The following is a 19,324-nucleotide window of genomic DNA, read 5'->3' as shown; positions in this document are numbered from 1 at the left end:
ACCAACAATGATCCAGAATTTTTTGGGCCTAACAATAGACTCAGTGGTGCAGGAATGTCGCCTCCCAGAGGAAAAAGAAGGAAAAATCAAAAACCTAATCAGGACAACATTAAGAAAGCCAGTAATGACTCTGAGGAAAGCCATGTCAGTGTTGGGATCCCTAACTTCCTGCATACCAGCAATAAAATGGGCTCAGTTTCACACAAGGGAACTTCAGTGGTGCGTGTTACAAAACGATCTGAGGCTTCAGGGGCAGTTAGAGCAAAAACTCACCATCCCGGACCCTGTACTCCAGTCACTCAGGTGGTGGTTACAGATAGAGTCCTCTCCAAGGGGAGTACCCTGGACATACACAGCCTCCAGAGTAATCACGACAGATGCCAGCCCTTGGGGCTGGGGAGCCCATCTAGACACCCTATGGCTTCAAGATCCTTGGGCTCAGGACGAAAGAGATCTATCCTCAAACGAGTGGGAGCTGTTAGCCATCGAAAGGGCGTTGGAAGGTTTACTGATACACCTGACAGGACATCACGTGAAAGTCCTATCAGACAATCGGACAGCAGTAGCATATGTGAACCATCAGGGGGGCACCCGTTCTCGGTCATTAATGAAGATAGCGGGAAGAATCCTGACTCTAGCGGAACGTCAGTTTCTCTCATTATCGGCCCTGCATATCCGAGGTGTGGACAACTTGAAGGCAGACTTTCTGAGCAGGAACCGGTTAAAGCAAGGCGAATGGTGTCTAAAAGAGTCCATTTTTCAACGGATTATGCTTATGTGGGGGAAACCCATAATAGATCTCTTCGCCTCAAAAACCAACAGAAAGGTTCAAAAGTTCTGCTCTCTAAGTCCAGCAGACATGCCACTGGCGGTAGACGCCTTCAGGATAAAATGGACATCAGGTCTCCTGTATGCCTTCCCCCCGATATGCCTCATTCCATTAGTCCTGAAGAAGATCAGGGAGGACCGAGCCAGAGTAATTATGATAGCTCCCTTTTGGCCAAAAAGACCATGGTTCTACTGGCTAAGAGTGATGTCAGTGACGGACCCGTGGGTACTCCCAGAGGACCACGACCTCCTAACACAGGGTCCCTTCAATCACCCTCCGAACTCCAGGTTGCATTTGACAGCCTGGAATTTGAAAGGTCGCTGTTAGAGAAAAAAGGGTTTTCACAAAGGTTAATTTCCACCCTAATCAGTAGCAGAAAGCCAGTGACTACAAAAATATACGGGAGAATATGGAGAAAATTTTTGTCCACCTCGGGCCCAATACAGGAGGGGGAAGTACCTGTGAGGGCAGTGCTAGAGTTTCTGCAAAGGGGTTTAGACTTGGGCTTAGCTGTCAACACCCTCAAAGTACACGTTTCAGCACTGGCAGCATTATTCAATTAAAAATCACCTTTCTGCATCAGAAACCTTTGGTGTGTGCCAAGTTTATGTATATTTATTCAATTATGACCTAGCAAATGATAGATGGGTGGCCAGGTTTATCCGGGCCTGTACTAGAGCCAACTCTGTCCCATCTCCTAAACCTCCTCCCTGGGATCTAAACTTAGTCCTATCATCTCTAACAGAAAGTCCATTTGAACCACTAGACGTGACATCAGATAAAGTGTTAACTTTAAAAACCAGCCTTATTAGTAGCGCTTACATCGGCACGTAGGGTGGGGGACTTACACGCACTGTCAGCAGACCCGCCGTACACTCAGATTATGGACGATAGAGTTGTCTTAAGATTAGACCCAGCATACCTCCCTAAAGTAGTGTCGAAATTCCACAGAGCTCAAGAAATAGTCTTGCCATCCTTTTGTTCTAACCCCGGTAACAAGAAGGAGGAGAGGCTACATTGCTTAGATGTTAGGAGATGTATCCTACAATATTTGGAGATGACAAAACCCTGGAGGAAACAGAGGGCCCTGTTTGTTTCATATCAGGGGGCAAGGAAGGGCCTTAAAGCCTCTAAGCAAACTATAGCTAGATGGGTGAGAGAGGCCATCATACTAGCATATAGTAGTGCAGGTAGGGCTGTTCCAGAGGGCCTAAAAGCCCATTCCACGAGGGCCATGGCAACGTCCTGGGCGGAGAGAGCGGACGCCTCCATCGACCAGATCTGTAAGGCGGCCACTTGGTCCTCTCCATCTACCTTTTTCAGACATTATAGATTAGACCTATCTGCTACCTCTGATCTCACATTCGGGAGAAGAGTGTTACAAGCAGTGATCCCCCCCTAAAGAGAATACAAATCTCTGTAACTCTCTCGTGGTGCCGTCATGTAGAATGGAAAAACACGGGTATTACATACCTGGTAATGTGTTTTTTCATGAGACATGACGGCACCCTTATATTCCCTCCCTATTTGATCACGTCATTAGTTGGGTGCATTATTAGTATTATACACTCCCTTGGTGTCGGAAATTTATCAGCGTTAAAGTTGTATTATTTATGTGTACACTAACCTGCGGAGTTCCTCTCGTGCTCTGTAAAACAACTGATGCGGAGAGAGGAGCCACCCCTTTTATCTTGAAGGTTTCCTGTCCTCGCTGGGCGGATCCCCTCTCTCGTGGTGCCGTCATGTCTCATGAAAAAACACATTACCAGGTATGTAATACCCGTGTTTTTTTTGGCCTTCACAACATTGCAATAAAATGCAATAGGAGGTGATCTAAATATTGTATCTACCCCATAATAGTAAAAAAATGTCAGCTCAAGGTTAAAAAAAAAAATCAGCCTTCACACAGCCCCTTATCCTGAAAAATGAAATTTTTACGTGTCTTGGAAAATGGTGACAAAGGCAAAAAAATGTTTCTTACAAATTTTGGTGTTTTTTCACTTAAAAAACCTCTATATGTTTGGTATCTGTGTAGAATGGTATCGCCAGGTCAGTAATACCATGTAGTGAACATGGTAAATAAAATAAAAAAAGCTATTGTGGAATTACACTTTTTTTTGCAATTTCAACTGACGTGTAATTTTATCCCGTTTTCTAGTATACTATGTTGTAAAATGAATGGTGTCATTCAAAAGTACCACTTGTCCCGTTTGTTGGAGTCCCAATGGGAACAGAGAGTGATGACAAGCTCTGTACGGTGTTGCAGTGCTGTATGACATATTCTACAGTATATCTAATTGACAGTCAGAGGAAACCTAAGCAAACACATGCAGAACGTACCATACAAACTCCAAGCAGATGTCTTTGGATTTCAACCCAAGATCCCAGTGCTAACCACTGAGCCACCATGCTGTCCCTGTGTCTAAATTCTAGTGCCGTTAATTTTCTTATTGAACTTTTTCATTGTTTATCCGCTCCGTTCACCCTTTGGTCCAAGTGATTCTAACTTCGAATAATACAAGCTCTTATACAGTCACGACCAAAAGTGTTGGCACCCTTGAAATTGTTCCAGGAAATAAAGTATTTCTCCCATCACATGCTTGAAACAAAGTTGTTTGTAAAGGTGCCACCAATTTTTTTTCCTGCCCATTTTTGGGGTCTTCTGTGAAATTATGTCCAGTTTGCGCTTTTATCTCTGTATTTTTTGTGTTCTTCCAATAACCATAAAGGAACTAAACATGTGTATAACAAAAGTGTGCAATTGCAATCATTTTCTGGGAGAAAGTCTTCATTTTGAGCAATAATTTCAAGGGTGCCAATACTTATCATCATGACTATAGTTACTAAAAGTAATTTTCTCTATACATCCCTAGCTACAACGTGAGTTTCTTAGGGTATGTGCACACGGTGCGGATTGTTTGGTGCAGAAACGCTGCAGTTTTACACCTCATCCATTATGAGGTGTAAAAACGCAGATAAACCGCAGGACAAGGATTTACCTGCGGTTTTCTCTCCAAAATTCGCACATCCACAAAACTACGTGTGCACATAGCCTTAATTACTGGCACTATTATGTATATCATTTACATAACAATTGTGGGGAATACTGTTTCTGGATAACTTCTCCAATGTGAGCTTAGTGAATTCTATGTATTTTCCTTAATTAGGTAAACTGGCAATTTTATGATTGCCTAGTTAATTCAACTTCGGACAGTGTTTGTCCTATAATATTTTTTTTTTTTGACATTTGAAGAAATCTTTTTTTTCTCCGAGAGCCACCCATCTTGAGCTCCGTCTGTGGTTTGTAGTTATTGGAATCTAGAGTAGCAGCTGGAAAAAAAAGCTGAATATTTGCTGTGGACCTACACCCTGGCCTGAATGATGAAGTCGCTGCAGCTTTTTGTAACTCTTGTATGTGTTGTAAGGGGGGACCTACTCGATCCAAAGCCAAGTTATTGTGCTAAGAAGCATGGAAACCTGAGGAGACACAGCTTTCCTGCAAGTAACAGATGGTTACTGTTTAAGTAAAGGCATAACCCTGTCCCTACACCACATGTAATGCTTGGGGGGAGGAGGTTTCAGTGAAAGGGAAACCCTGATTGGAGCATTCTCATATCCTACTTAATCACAGTCATATGGGAGGCTTTTTCAAGCATAGAGAGAGATGGCTGTTGAAATTTGTAGCGTGCTGGAATCTTGCAAGGAAGCCGTGCAGTGTGGTAAGTTTCTGCGGTGTGTTCTGTGATTTAATGAATAGCGCCTTTCCATTTCTGCCAACCCTGCAGAAAATGTGGTCAAGGGATTTATTATGGAACATACCAAAGGTTGGCACACGGCTAATTACACCTAACTGAAATGTGCTAGAAAGCCGTAAGCCGGAGAAAAGGTGCATTTATCCATCACACACGTATGACTGGCAGCGTTCTCCATACAGATAATTGTCTCGTTAGATAGGAGACGAGATAACGATCACGTTCTGATATCACAGGGCTGTTTTTACTCCTAAACCTTGTATTCTCACTCGCTACCTATGTCTATATAGTGTTTGTTGTAGCGTATTGTTTTATTATTGTATTATTTATTTATTGTATTTATTGTTTTCTCGAAGCAGATTTGTTTCGCACATTGATATTTTAGCAAGAGTGGATAGCAGTTCATTCATGTAGGGAACACGGATCGCGTGTAAATTAATTAGATTTTTAGATTCTGACTCTAAATTTGAGATTTTTAAGAAAAGTGGATGTTTAGGATGTTTTGATGACTGATAACTGGGAAAATGTGTCCGTACATAAAGGTTCTTTCTTCTCGCCTATGTGGGTGATTGCGGCGGTGGCGTTCATGGCACAGTGCTCAAACGTTTCAATGTATTATCCAATTACTGGAGTACAAACAAGCTATCCAGAGGCCCCGTATCAGGCATTACACCTTGTTCCTCTGGAAGAGAACAAGAGTAGGACTATGCTACTGTAGTCTGCAGAGATTCTGAGCGCACAAGTCAGCATCAATTACTCAGTTCAATTTCCTGTTTTTTATCACTATTCAGTCCCTTCAGGTGTGCGTTTCTGGGAAGATCTTGAGAACTTTTTACATAAAACATATACATGAGGCAGGAAGTATTTTTTTACTTAATTACATAAGTGATCTTGTAGTTTTATGAACTAACTAACATTCTGTTGTTGCCATTTTTACATTGTATTTGTTTATTTTCATTGATGTTTAAGTTACCACCTTTGAATAATATAAATTATGTAATATCTTGCATCATGATGTTTTTTTTTTTTTTGTTGCTCTCCTTCCTTATTTTTCAATTTGTACAGTGTAAACAATGCCAGTGACAACCTGGAAGCTATCCACTGGCTGCTGATGATTGATCTATTGTTCTCATTCTTTTATGTTTAGTACATTAAAGTGGTGGCCTGAAAGTAAAATGTATTTTAATTCTAAATGTCTATCTATTTAATTTGATAATCTGATCTTTATTCTTATATACTTTAATTATTTAATCATTAAAAAGTCTCTTGTTCTCACACTACTAACTTTATTTTTTTGCACTACTTCCTTTGTAATGATGCTTTGCTTGAGAATTCCAATGCATGCTGGGATACTCAAATGAGTCATCATCAAGGGGCAAAAGCTGCAGTTACTGCCCCCACCCTGAAATGAAGAGTCATCAGTGACGTCCATTTCAGGGACTAGGCTTTCCCTACTGTACTGAGTATACGTAGGTTGTCAATTCCAGTGGCTGCTCAATAAGAGCTTGTCACTTTGCAATATTCTTCTCTCTGGCTCTGATGAGAAGTGACGAGTTGGTCAGAGAGTGCATGGTCAGTAAAGAGAGAACAAATGAGCAGACATCAGCGCCATCCTGCATGTGATGGGGACCACTTATTTAAATGCACATTGTTGTGCTGCTATAAATGTCCATCTCTACCATTTTGCTAGAATTCGATGTTCATATGGCAGTCTGGAAATTTTCAGTATTCTTGTGTTTGTAAGCATCATCGAGGGCCGGACTGGCCATTTTGCAATTCTGGCAAATGCCAGAAGGGCCTGTGTGGTTGTGGGCTGCCTTGTCTGCTACATTGTTAGCAGAATCGGTGTTCTAAAGACCCCCATACTGTTAAGAGTTGTGATGGAGCGCAAAGTTGCTCACTCGGTATCTTACCCCAGCAGGCCACGGCTGTCATTAGAAATATTGGTCTTGTAGTACATCTTCCTTTCTTCCATTCAGGGTAACATTAGTAATATATTCCAACTGGTGCTTTGGATGCAGACAGCATGGGCCTGTGTGATTTCAAATGCCAGGGCTGAATTTCAACCCCAGTCCATACCTGGCATCATCTATTAGTGTAATTGAGCAAACGAGCATTAACAGGGGCCAAAATAAGAATAAACATATATATTTTAAGACCTATCAGGCAACAGGAGATCCTTTAATGTATTGCCGAGGCTGAATTCAGACATTCGTATCTGATGGTCAAAGATTGGACTGTGATACAGTGACTGGTGGCCACTATCCTGACATGATAAATGCCTATGAGGCTGTCAAGTTCGGGTCAGGAGCACCACGGTAAGTCCGTGCATGACAGACCATACTTGTACTTGGTCATCTGAATTCGGCCTTTGAGTGAAGAACACAAAAAGATTCTTAATGTCCTATTTTAAGAATTAAAATTGTTATAAGCAACCTGTCGCAAGGTTCATGCTGTCCTCATTGGAAACATTTACGTTTTACGCTGAAAAGCCATGATATTTCATAAAAAATCTTAGTTGGAAACGGCGCTGGGGACAAGGTGACTAGTTGTGGAAGTAATCTCTGGCTGAAATGACGCAGAATTTTACACTAAAATATATACGTTTGTAATGAGGAAGTCTGTCTCTGATCCATGCAGCCCATGTTTCGGGCAGCATGAATCATGTGACAGATTCCCTTCACTTTTCAGTCTAACGCTCGTTAAAGAGGTTCTCCAACAATAAGACATGGTGTTCTATAATACTCTGATTTTTCTTTTTCCTGTTTATAGTCATCATAAAAAGGATGCCTCTCTTAAGTTTGGTTTTATAGAACCTTACAGGCTTTGAATGTTTTGACCTCATTACTGATTTTTGATCCCATGGTAAGAGAGGCCTACATGGTATCATGTCTCCTCAGATCCATGAATGGATGCTCTTCAGTATGTAAAAAAACAATCACCGCTTTTCCTTTCTTCAATGAGTCATTGACATCAGCTCTCTGCATTAAATGGGTTGTCCCGTTAAAACATATTGATGACCTTTCCGATTCCTCACAAGATACATGATTTGACAGTCACTCTTCCATTTCCCCACCAGTTTATGGTTATAGTTTGCTAAGGAGACATAACTGCTGGGACAAGAATTATCTCATATCTGTATCCAGCTTAAAATAAGTCCTATAAATCTAAAATAATAAACATGCTGTATAGTGCGTTTTTTTAAGGTAAATTAGTATTTTTCTAAGAACTCCTTTAAAGGAAATCTGTCAGCAAGTTTTTGCTATGTAATCTGAGAGCACCATGATGTAGGGGTTCAGAGCCTGATTCCAATGATGTGTCACTTATTAGGCTGTGTGTTGCTGTTTCAAAAAAATCAGTGTTCTATCAGTATATTATCACTACAGGACTAGGTGACTTGTGCCTCCTGGTCAACTGCTCTGTGTAAGCCCACCCACACCACTGATTAGCAGCTTTCTGACAGTGTACAGTGTAAACAGAAAGCCACCAATCAGTGATGTGAGTGAGGTTAACGGAGCTGAGCATTCAAAGAACTGCTGGATCTGCAGCACAGAAAACAGTGATTGTTGAAAAATGACAGCAGGGAGACCAGCAATTGGTACATCATTGGAATCTGGGTCTCGGCAGCTTTACTTCTCTAAAACTACCTTCAATGAGTTCCACTTGTCTGTTTTTTTTTTACTAGGCCTGCAGTGGTGAAGTACTGTCCAAGCACATGTCAACTGTAACTAATCAATAAACACAACAGTCACAGCCAAGCAAAACCATCAAGGCCATGTGCCCACGATTCAGAAGTAGCAGCACTTTGCACCTAGCGTTTGTTGGATGCGTCTAAAACGCTGCCTTCTAATGAACGCAGCTAAATTTGCATGTGTTCACTGAACTATTAAGATTTACCACATTCAATACAATTTATTGATTACCTTTCTGTTGCGGAGACTAGCATCTCTGCAAGAGTAATTGGCATGCTGCGGTCCTGAAAGAGGCACCTTATGTCAGTTTCTGTGGGTGATCCGCAGGCACACATATACAGATAGTGGACATGGGATTTCTAGAAATCCCATCCACTATGCTGTAACATCTGGCCGCTGCGAATTTGATGCTGCATAAATACACAGCGCCAAACCTGCAGCAATTTCTGATCGTGGGCACGTACCCTAAGGCCAGTGAATGGCTGCATTTTCCACTTTTATGGAGGTTTGTATTTAAAAAATCTCAGATAACCCCTTTAATCAAATTAATTAATTCAGTAATAAAGTTAAAGGGGTTGTCCCTAAAAAAAAAAAAAAAAAAAAGTTCCTATAAAATACAAAATTACCATAATTACAGTTTTAAATTCCCCTAGTCTAAAACCACCCTTGGTCATCTGTGTTTACTTCTTTGTAGCAATGACATGCTGTCAGTGTGCACTGGACCACTCACTGGAATTGCTGGATGATGCCAGTGAATGCCTGCCACGGCCATGCACATGAAGGGCATGTAATCAAAGCAGGACAAGTAATCCACAGACCAGTAGAAATCATCACGTTTACTTCTTTGTTTTCCCAGGCAAAGCTGCTTCAGGAAAACGCCGTTCTTGCAGCGGCTCTGCCACCAACTGCCTTCATTTTATACTATTAAGTATACAGAGTGGGCAGTTGAAGCAATTAAAAGAAGTGACATAAGTAGAGATGAGCGAACCCGAACAGTAAAGTTTGACGTCCATACCGAACACTGTTCGGGCACGGACGCCTAACGCGGACTTCACAAGGAAGTCTGTTACTGTTTGGGTTCGGCTGCCTGAACACCGGATGTTTGTCGTGCTGTCATGTGCATGACAGCTCGGCAAACACCGATTCTGATCAGTGGTGAAATCATCCCCGCCGGTCAGAGAGCCGCGGTTCCCACGCTGTCAAAAGACAACATGAGTGCTCAGCTGTGATCAGAGGTATAAAGTTTACCTCCGGTCACTGGTGACAGCTGATGGGACTACAGCTCCCATCAGCTGACACCTGCTGCAGCTAATAACAGTGAGATCAGGAGCGGCTGATGGGAGTATTCATCAGCCGCTCTTGTGCTGTAAATAAATAATTAAAAAAATAAAACGTTGTGGGTTCTCCTGTATTTTTGATAACCAGCCAGGCAAAACTCACAGCTGGGGGCTTTAACCCTCAGCTGTCAGCTTCAACAAGGCTGGTTATCAAGAATAGAGGGGTCCCCATGCTATTTTTTTTTAATTATTTAAATAAATAATTTAAAAAAATGGCATGAGTTCCCCCCCATTTATGACAACCAGCCTTGCTAAAGCAGACAGCTGGGGTTGGTATTCTCAGGCTGGTAAGGGACCATGGATATTGCCCCACGCCATTTTTTTAAAATTATTTAAATAATTAAAAAAAAAAAAAAATGGGGACCCCTCTATTCTTTATAACCAGCCTTGTTGAAGCTGACAGCTGAGGGTTGCAGCCCTCGGCTGTGAGTTTTGCCTGGCTGGTTATCAAAAATACAGGGGAACCCACGCCTTTTTAAAAAAAATTATTTATTTACAGCACAGGAGCCGGCTAATGAGTACACCCATCAGCCGCTCCTGCTCTTGCTGTTATTAGCGGCAGCAAACGTCGGATGGTGCGAGCAGTAGTCCCATCAACCCACACCAGTTGCCGGAGGTAAACGTTATACCTCTGATCACATCACAGCTCTCTGACCATTGGGGATGATTTCACCGCCAATCAGAAGCGGTGCTTGCCGTGCTGTCAATCACATGACAGCGTGGCAAACACTGGCTGTTTGGGCCCCCCATTCAAGTGAATGGGGTCCGGGTTCAGGTTCGGGTACTGTTCTGGTGCCCGAACCCAAACTTTTTGTAACTGTTCGGCCGGACCCGGACAGCCATCTCTAGACATAAGACAAAACATGTGCACAGCAATATTGTTTTGATATTGTTGGGCCCTATAATCATTTTAGGGGGAGCTTTTTCGTTTGTGTACACATACCCTTGCTGTGTTTTTTTTTTTTTTTTTGCCTATGTGCCACATTGCATCTGAAATATCTGATCATGTTGCTCAATGCATGTTTGTAGTGTCATTAACACATCATCATCTATCTCTGGAGTGGAACTTTTGTGTTTTCATATGAAAGTGAGTTGCATAAAACCTGATTTCATCTAGCACCATATCACAGAGCTTAGGCTAGAAGTCCTAATGGTTCAATGGTTTTCTGGTTAAAAGAAGTTAACACCTATCCAAAAAGTTTTGTTGGGGTCCCACCGCTCTGACCTCTACAGAAAAGCAGAAAGGAGTGTGCATATGCTTGGCCGCTGCACTTTTATTTCTCTATGGGGAAAAAGTTTAGCACAGTGGTTAGCAGTTCCACAGAAAATGAATGGATCAGAGGTCACGCATGCACTCTGCCCTTTCTGGCAATCACTGTGGTTCGCTGCAATCAGATCCCACCGATCTGTAAATTAAATGAGAAATTCTTTCCACCAAACTTTAAAAATGATACATTAAAAAGCGAAATAATTGTAACACACAGTAGTGTACAGTCCAGGTACTAAACACGTGGAAATAGCCTGGCATTATGCAACACACACAGTATAGTAATAAAGTGCAGAGCCGCTGACGAGATGATGTACAGATATGCACTAAAGACTTTTCCTGCCATGTAAGCTCAAGATTTGTTTTTCTTTCAGTATGACAGAATAATATTTAGGATGTGATAGGAGTCCTCAGTAATTGGACCCACTCCCTAAAAAGTAGCAATTTGTACCAGATGCTGCAATCTGGCTTATTTCTCACATTTCGAAGAACGGTCTCTTAGTTTTAATGAAGAATACATCTGCATTAGTAAATCTTAGGATGTTGTGTAAATTCCATGCTACTGAATTTAAAGTAACAATATACAGAATTACATTTTCAGCAATTTCCCAATGAACTTATAAGGTGAATTGCTGATTGTACAAGTTGTAGTAGTTTGGCTTGTAGGGCGAAATTTCACAAGGCTGCTCTCCCTGGTGCTGTCAGAAGGCCTCTTTTGCAGAACACAGGTCTAATTATTCATTTAAATGATGTATCTTCGGGATTGATGTGAATATGTTAATCTTTGGTCTAAAGGGCTTGTCTCTTTCTGGACAACTCGCTTCATTTGAGGACATAAACTGATTGATGTAGGAAATCTTCTTAGGCTGGGTGCGCACGATCCGGAAGTGGCAGCACTGTGGACGCAAAGTAGGTTCACTGCGTCCAAAGCGCTGCCGTCTATTGAAGGCAGATGAGTCCGCATATGATCACTGAACCGTGCGGATTCATCGCATCAATATAATAATAATATAATAATAAATTTTATTTCTATAGCGACGACATATTCCGCAGCACTTTACATTTCAGAGGGGACTTGTAAAGATGATAGACATTACAGCACAACAATAATCACATAGATCATAACAGATACCAAGAGGAATCCGAGCCCTGTTCGCAAGCTTACAATCTATGAGGAAAAAAGGTAGACACGAAAGGTGGGTGGTAACAATTGCCCTGATTGTATGGACCAGCCATAATGTTAAGTGTGTAACAGTACAGACACAGAGGGCTGATAGATGCATAAAGCATGTGGGAACATGATACGGGGAACCTGGTTATGGTAAAACCTTTGACTGTGCCACACAAGGATAGTTACGTTAATGTGTTGAGGCGGTAGGCCAGTCTGAATAAATGCATTTTTCAGGGCATGTTTAAAACTGTAGGGATTGGGGACTAATCATATTGACCTGGAAATGCATTCCAAAGAATTGGCGCAGCACGTGTAAAGTCTTGGAGACGGGAGTGGGAGGTGCAGCATGTCTATTGGTGAAATAGACATGCTGCAGTCTGGAAAGATGCGTGCATGTCCATCTCCGCGGGTGAGCCAAGGGCATCTGTGGACGCATAGTGGACATGGGATGTTTTGGAAAATATAAAAAGTAGTAATAAGATGGTCTTAAAATAATTTACTGCTTAGGAAAAAAGGAACTCAAGCAGGAAAATGAGCGCTAGGTCCAATTGCTCTGTATAGTAAACGTCTATGATTGCTATAAACATTGTTAGCTGTTCGTGTGATTGATTACATTCTGGAAATAATTATGCAGAATTGTTTATTGTAATTTATCAAATCAGTAGTTGGATATATATATTATAGAGCCAATTCATACAGTTTCCGTATACTGTACACTCAATACCAGTTTGGAGTATGTTCTGTTTATATTCATGATTGTACAAATTATTTATAAAAGCTACCAGATTATTGTGTGATTTGTTATACAGATGTGGCTGTAGTAAAGCCCTCCACCCTATCTAACTTGCCTCAAAAAACTGAAAAGGTGACTTGTCTTTAAAGGAAATCTGACGCCAGATTTTTGCTATGTAATCTGAGAGCAGTATGATGTGTAGGGGCTGAAACCCTGATTCCAGAGATGTATCACTTGCTGGTTTGCATGCTGTCATTTTCATAAAATCACAGTTTTCTATGCTGCACATTTAACAGTGCTCAGAATGCAGAGACCTGTATAACCTCACACACACATTGACAAAAGACCGTGTGAGGGGTTATACATGTCTTCATTAACAAAAAACTGCTTATTAGTGGTGGGAGTGTGGTTGCACAGAGCAGTTGACTAAGGCCTGTTTCACACTTCAGTTTTCTGGCGTCAGTCAAAATCCGTCATTGGCAGAAAAAAAACGGATTTGACGGATTTGCCTGGCGGATCCGTTTTTTTCCCCATAGACTTGTATTAGCGATGGATTGTGACGGATGGCCTTCCGTTTTGTCCATCATGCGACGGATCTGTCAGAAAATAGGTGTCCGTCGGCCAGAAACAACATCCATAGGAACGTTTTTTGTCTCCGTCGAAAATCTCTCTCTCAGACCTATTTCGTACTTCCGTTTTCAGGCATCAGTCACAATCCGCCATTTGGGGAAAAAAATGGATCTGAAGGATTTGCCTGGCGGATCCATTTTTTCCCCATAGACTTGTATTGGTGGTGAATTGTGACGAATGGCCTTCCGTTGCGTCCGTCGTGCAGCGGATAAGTCATAAATTTGGTGTCTGTCTGGCAGAAAAAACGTTCCTAGGAGCGTTTTTTGTCTGCGTTAAAAAGGCGGACGGTGACGGATCCGTCGCTTTCCGTCGTCTGGTAGAATGGACGCCTATGGGCGACTGATCTGTCCCTGTCCGTCACATGACGGAATCAGTTGACGGATTCCGTTTCTTTAAACTGAGTATGCCCGGAAGAATTTCCTTTTAGGAAATTTAACCCCAAAACCCGTTCTGGCACAAATTCTCTCTCTCTGTCTTTCTCTCTCTGCCCTCCAGAATCTGGCCCTTTAAAATTCCACCAACCACTGCTTGAATGGATCCGTCAAAAAACAGATTCGGTACATCAGTTTTTTTTAAATCTGCAACAGATCCGTTTTTTCAACACCTTGACGGATTGTGACTGAACCCTGAAAACGGAAGTGTGAAACAGGCCTAAGAGGCATGAGACACTTAATCCTATAGTGATATTCTTCTGTTGATTAAACACTGATTTTATTGGTACAGGAACACACAGTCCAGTAAATGACACATTACTGGATTCAGGGTTCCAAACAGCCCTACATCATGCTGCTCACAGATTACATAGCAAAATCCTGATGACAGATTCCCTTTAACTTTATTTTTTTTGTAATTAAAGGATTACTTATGCGTTATCCTTTACAAGCAATCAGCTTTTATTACATCTCCCTGTAGGGATATAGTATGGTTATTTTGCGAACAGGCTTATTTCTTGAGCTCAGTTGCCTTATATAATAGCACTTGTTGATTTCTTCATTTTTGAAATATGCCTCAGTGTTTGAATTTTAGCATACCTCCTGGCAGGAGGAAATGTCACAGGGATGGTTGCAGTAAGGGGCATTTTATTATTATTATTATTATTATTATTATTTATTGTTATAGCGCCATTTATTCCATGGCGCTTTACATGTGAGGGGTATACATAAAAACAAGTACAATAATCTTAAACAGTACAAGTCATAACTGGTACAGGAGGAGAGAGGACCCTGCCCGCGAGGGCTCACAATCTTCAAGGGATGGGTGATAATACAGTAGGCGGGGGTAGAGCTGGTCGTGCAGCGGTTTGGTCGATCGGTGGTTACTGCAGGTTATAGGCTTGTCGGAAGAGGTTTAGCATTTAGCAGACTCCTGAGACCACATAGGCGTAGATCCAAATCTGGGACTGTCTGTCCACTGTATCCAGGGCACTTCGGTCCAGCGTCCAGGTTAGTGCTATCTGGCAGCTTGACGGGAGGCCATGAATCTCTAACCTTCTGGCATCCCCAGCATGGCTTTTGATTAGCCAGGGTTGGTACGTCATCATGTGTGCGTCCTGCTCATCTCTAGTTGGAACCTGTGGATTTACTTTTGTAACTTTTGATGATTCATTCACAGTCGGAGCCACCAGATCTTTCTCATCTTTATGTAGCTTTACTATACGACATCTGGCTTTTTTGTGTCTGTAGGACATGTTTACACATTGCAGAAATACAGTTTTTTGGTTTCTGCAGGATCCGCACCAAACTACTCAAAAACATTCCTCTCTCCCTTATTTAATGCATTTTTCATGCAGATTTGAAGCCACATTTTAGGCTATGTGCCCACGTTAGCGTGTAAAACCTGATACAAAACCGGACTCCTTCCTATAAAACGCGCGTTTTTGATGCGTTTTTTCCGCGCGTCTTCTGGACTCATAGGAAACAGCTAAAAATGCGGACTTAAGCAGAAAATAATGAGCATGCTGCGTTTTTAGCCGCTAGGCGTTTCCTATGCAGAAAAATCGCATCAATTGGCACAAAAAGGCCAAAATGCATTAAAATGAATGGGATGCTTATTTTAAGCGTTTCTGAAGCGTCTGATCCGGCACAAACGCTTCAAAAATGCTTAAAAAAATGCAGCGTGGACTAACAGCCGTAATGTATTTTTTATAATACAGAAAAGTTTTAATTCTGCACTGAAAAAGTACCATATTTTCCGGCGTTTAAGACGACTGGGCGTATTAGACGACCCCAAACTTTTCTACTTAAAATATAGAGTTTGGGATATACTCGCCGTATAAGACTACCCCTCTTCCAGTGTTTGCTGCGCTGTAATGTGCATGACCGTGCGGCAAACACTGCTTCTGATAGGCGGGGAAATCATCAATGCTGGTCAGAGAGTCGCGGTTCCCAGGCTGTCAAAAGACAGCGTGAGCCTGCAGCTGTGATAGGAGGTATAAACTTTACCTCCGGTCACTGGTGTCAGTTGATAACCACTCCCTTAATCCGACACCTACAGCCGCTAATTATAGTGAGAGCATGAGCGGCGGGCGGATGGGGTAGTCATCTGCAGCTCCTGTGCTGTAAATAAATATGGTAATTAGAAAAAAAAATACAGCGTGGGTTCCCCTCTATTTTTGATAACCAGCCAGACAAAACTCACTGAAGGGGGTTGCAACCCTCAGCTGTCAGCTTCAGCAAGGCTAGTTATCAAGAATAGAGGGGTCCTCACTCTCTTTTTTTTTTTTTAAATTATTTAAATTAATAATTTTAAAAAACCGGCGTGGGGTCCCCCCCATTTTTGACAACCAACCTTGCTAAAGCTGACAGCTGGGGCTGGTATTCTCAGGCTGGTAAGGGGCCATGGATATTGCCCCCCCCCAGCCTAAAATAGCAGCCCGCAGCTGCCCATAAAAGGCACATCTATTAGATGGTGCTTAGCCCAGCTCTTCCCACTTGCCCTGTAGCGGTGGCAAGTGGGGTTCATATATGTGGGGTTGATGTCAACTTTGTATTGTCAGGTGACATCAAGCCCATGCCTTAGTAACGGAGAGGTGTCTATAAGACACCCATCCATTACTAATCCTATAGTTATAGTACAGTCATATCTTCAAGTTTGGGCACCCCTATTAATGTTAACCTTTTTTCTTTATAATAATTTTGGTTTTTGCAACAGCTATTTCAGTTTCATATATCTAATAACTGATGGACTCAGTTATATTTTTGGATTCAAATGAGGTTTATTGTACTAACAGAAAATGTGCAATCTGCATTTTAACATTTGACCGGTGCAAAAGTATGGGCACCTCAACATAAAAATGACATTAATATTTCGTACATCCTCCTTTTGCAAAAATAACAGCCTCTAGTTGCTTCCTGTAGCTATTAATGAGTTCCTGGATCCTGGATGAAGGTATTTGTGACCATTCCGGTTTACAAAACAATTCCAGTTCAGTTAAGTTTGATGGTCGCCGAGCATGGACAGCTCACTTCAAATCATCCCACAGATGTTCAATGATATTTAGGTCTGGGGACTGGGATGGCCATTCCAGAACATTGTAATTGTTCCTCTGCATGAATGCCTGAGTAGATTTGGAGCGGTGTTTTGGATCATTGTCTTGCTGAAATATCCATCCCCTGTGTAACTTCAACTTCGTCACTGATTCTTGCACATTATTGTCAAGAATCTGCTGATACTGAGTTGAATTCATGCGACCCTCAGCTTTAACAAGATTCCCGGTGCCGGCATTGGCCACACAGCCCCAAAGCATGGTGGAACCTCCACCAAATTTTACTGTGGGTAGCAAGTGTTTTTCTTGGAATGCTGTGTTTTTTAGCCTCCATGCATAATGCCTTTTTGTATGACCAAACAACTCAATCTTTGTTTCATCAGTCCACAGGACCTTCTTCCAAAATGTAACTGGCTTGTCCAAATGTGCTTTTGCATACCTCAGGCGACTGTTTGTGGCGTGCTTGCAGAAACGGCTTCTTTGTTTTGAGGAGCCCATGATGCCACTCTTCATAGGAGAATCAAATAGGAGAACTACTTCCAAGTGGCCACCTTAAATACCTTTTCTCATGATTTGATACACCTGGCTATGAAGTTCAAAGCTCAATGAGGTTACAAAACCAAATTAGTGCTTCAGGAAGTCAGTAAAAAGTAGTTAGGAGTGTTGAAATCAAGAAAATGATAAGGGTGCCCATACTTTTGCACCGGTCAAATTTTGTTTAAATGCAGATTGCACATTTTCTGTTAGTACAATAAACCTCATTTGAATCCAGAAATATAACTGAGTCCATCAGTTATTAGATATCTGAAACTGAAATAGCTGTTGCAAAAACCAAAATTGTTATAAAGAAAAAAGGTTAACATTAATAGGGGTGCCCAAACTTTAACATATGACTGTAAATAAAGACACAGCAAGAATAAAGTCCTTTATTAGAAATAAAACACAGTTTTCCATTTTTATTTAAACACCTAAGGCCTCTTTCACACATCCGGTTTTTGTAATCCGGCACGATGCGGCGAAATTTTTCATAACCGGATCCAGCACCGGATCCGGTTTTGTCCCATAAGCTTTCATGGTCGCCGCATCGTGCCGGATGGTTATGCGTCGTGTCCGGTTGTTGCCGGACACGGCAAAAATTAGCCGTCCGGCATCTGCAAAAAACGTTCTCTGCAACGTTTTTTCTCAGCGCCGGACCGGCTTTTTCCACAGCGCATGCCCGGACTCTGTGAATGTTAACCCCACAAGTGCCCGGCGAGAGAGAGAGATCTCTCTCTGTCACCCGGACACTTGTGAGAGATCTCTCTCGCCGGGCACTTGTGGGGTTAACACTCACAGTGTCTGGGTGAGAGAGAGAGATCTCTCTGTGGGGTTAACCCCACAAGTGCCCGGCAAGAGAGAGAGATTCTCTCGCCTGGACACTGAGTGTTAACCCCACATGTCTCTCTCTCCACCACCCTCTCCTCTCCCCTCCCCTCTCCTCTCCCCTCCCCTCTCCTCTCCCCTCCCCTCTCCTCTCCCCTCTCCTCTCCTCTCCTACCCTCCCCTCACTTCCCTTTCAGCAGCTGTCTCTCTCAGCGGCTGCCTCTGCCCACCTCCTCCTGCAGCTCCTTTAAATCATGTCCGAGCCGTATCAGACGCCGCATACACATCCGGTGTCACGGCTGCAGGCCGGATCCGGCGGCCCGGCTTTTCGCCGCACGCCGCCGGACCCCACACACCGGATGTGTGAAAGTAGCCTAATTCCAGCGAACCACTCGTTCTCCTGTAATAAAAGTAAAATAAAAAACAACAATTTTTCATATTTTATATAATAATTTTTAATACTTGAAAAAATAAAAGATTTTTTATTAATCTTGGTATCTATGCTCCTTTCTTTTGCTGTATAACTGTATTTTTGAGCTTATTACCTCTGCATTGTGGGAAATTTTTTGTCTTTAATATACCATACCTGTCTGTCGTTCTGTCCCACGCCGTAATCCATGTCTGGGGGATAAACAGTTTTCAACCTGGACATTGCCAAGATGCATGTGTCCAGGTTGAGAACCACTAGTGAATGAGCTTCTATGAGCGCGGCCTCAGTGACCGGTGGTCATGTTATTGAGGTTACGTCCAGTCATTGAGACTCCATTCCAAGCTGTGCTGAACTGCTGTGACCTCGGTGACATCCCTGCTAGCACCATGATTGTTTTTCTCACGGTGCTAGTGGGGATCTCACCGAGGCACCACAGTTCAGCCCGGCTGGGAACGCAGCCTCAGTGACATTACCGCTAGTCTCTGTGGCTGGGCTGGCAGCAGCTCATCCACCAGTGGCTCTCTGACCGGCAGGGATGATTTCACTGCCGATCAGGAGTGCATGACAGCGCGACAAACACCCGGTGTTTGGGCAGCCGAACCTGAACAGTACGGAACTTCACTGTTCAGGAGTACAG

General features: G+C 42.5%; 1 protein-coding gene across 13 annotated transcripts in view; it reads left to right on the top strand.

Annotated features, from left to right (window-relative positions):
• BMPR1B (bone morphogenetic protein receptor type 1B) overlaps positions 1–19,324 on the top strand; it is a 708,903-nt gene that overhangs the window by 154,504 nt on the left and 535,075 nt on the right. Inside the window, exon 1 of one of the 13 annotated variants that reach the window (XM_073589862.1) lies at positions 4,530–4,548. The exons of the other annotated variants lie outside the window; for them this stretch is intronic. The gene's annotated coding sequence lies outside the window, so the exon portion shown is untranslated. Of the gene's footprint in view, positions 1–4,529; positions 4,549–19,324 lie in introns of those variants that run through there. 13 annotated transcript variants of the gene reach the window in all.

The sequence above is a fragment of the Dendrobates tinctorius genome, unplaced genomic scaffold (assembly GCF_039654945.1).
Source record: "Dendrobates tinctorius isolate UK_male_01 unplaced genomic scaffold, ASM3965494v1 ptg000011l, whole genome shotgun sequence".
Classification (NCBI taxonomy): domain Eukaryota; kingdom Metazoa; phylum Chordata; class Amphibia; order Anura; family Dendrobatidae; genus Dendrobates; species Dendrobates tinctorius.
Note: the sequence above shows the minus strand (reverse complement) of the source record. Positions and strands in the feature narration are given on the sequence as shown.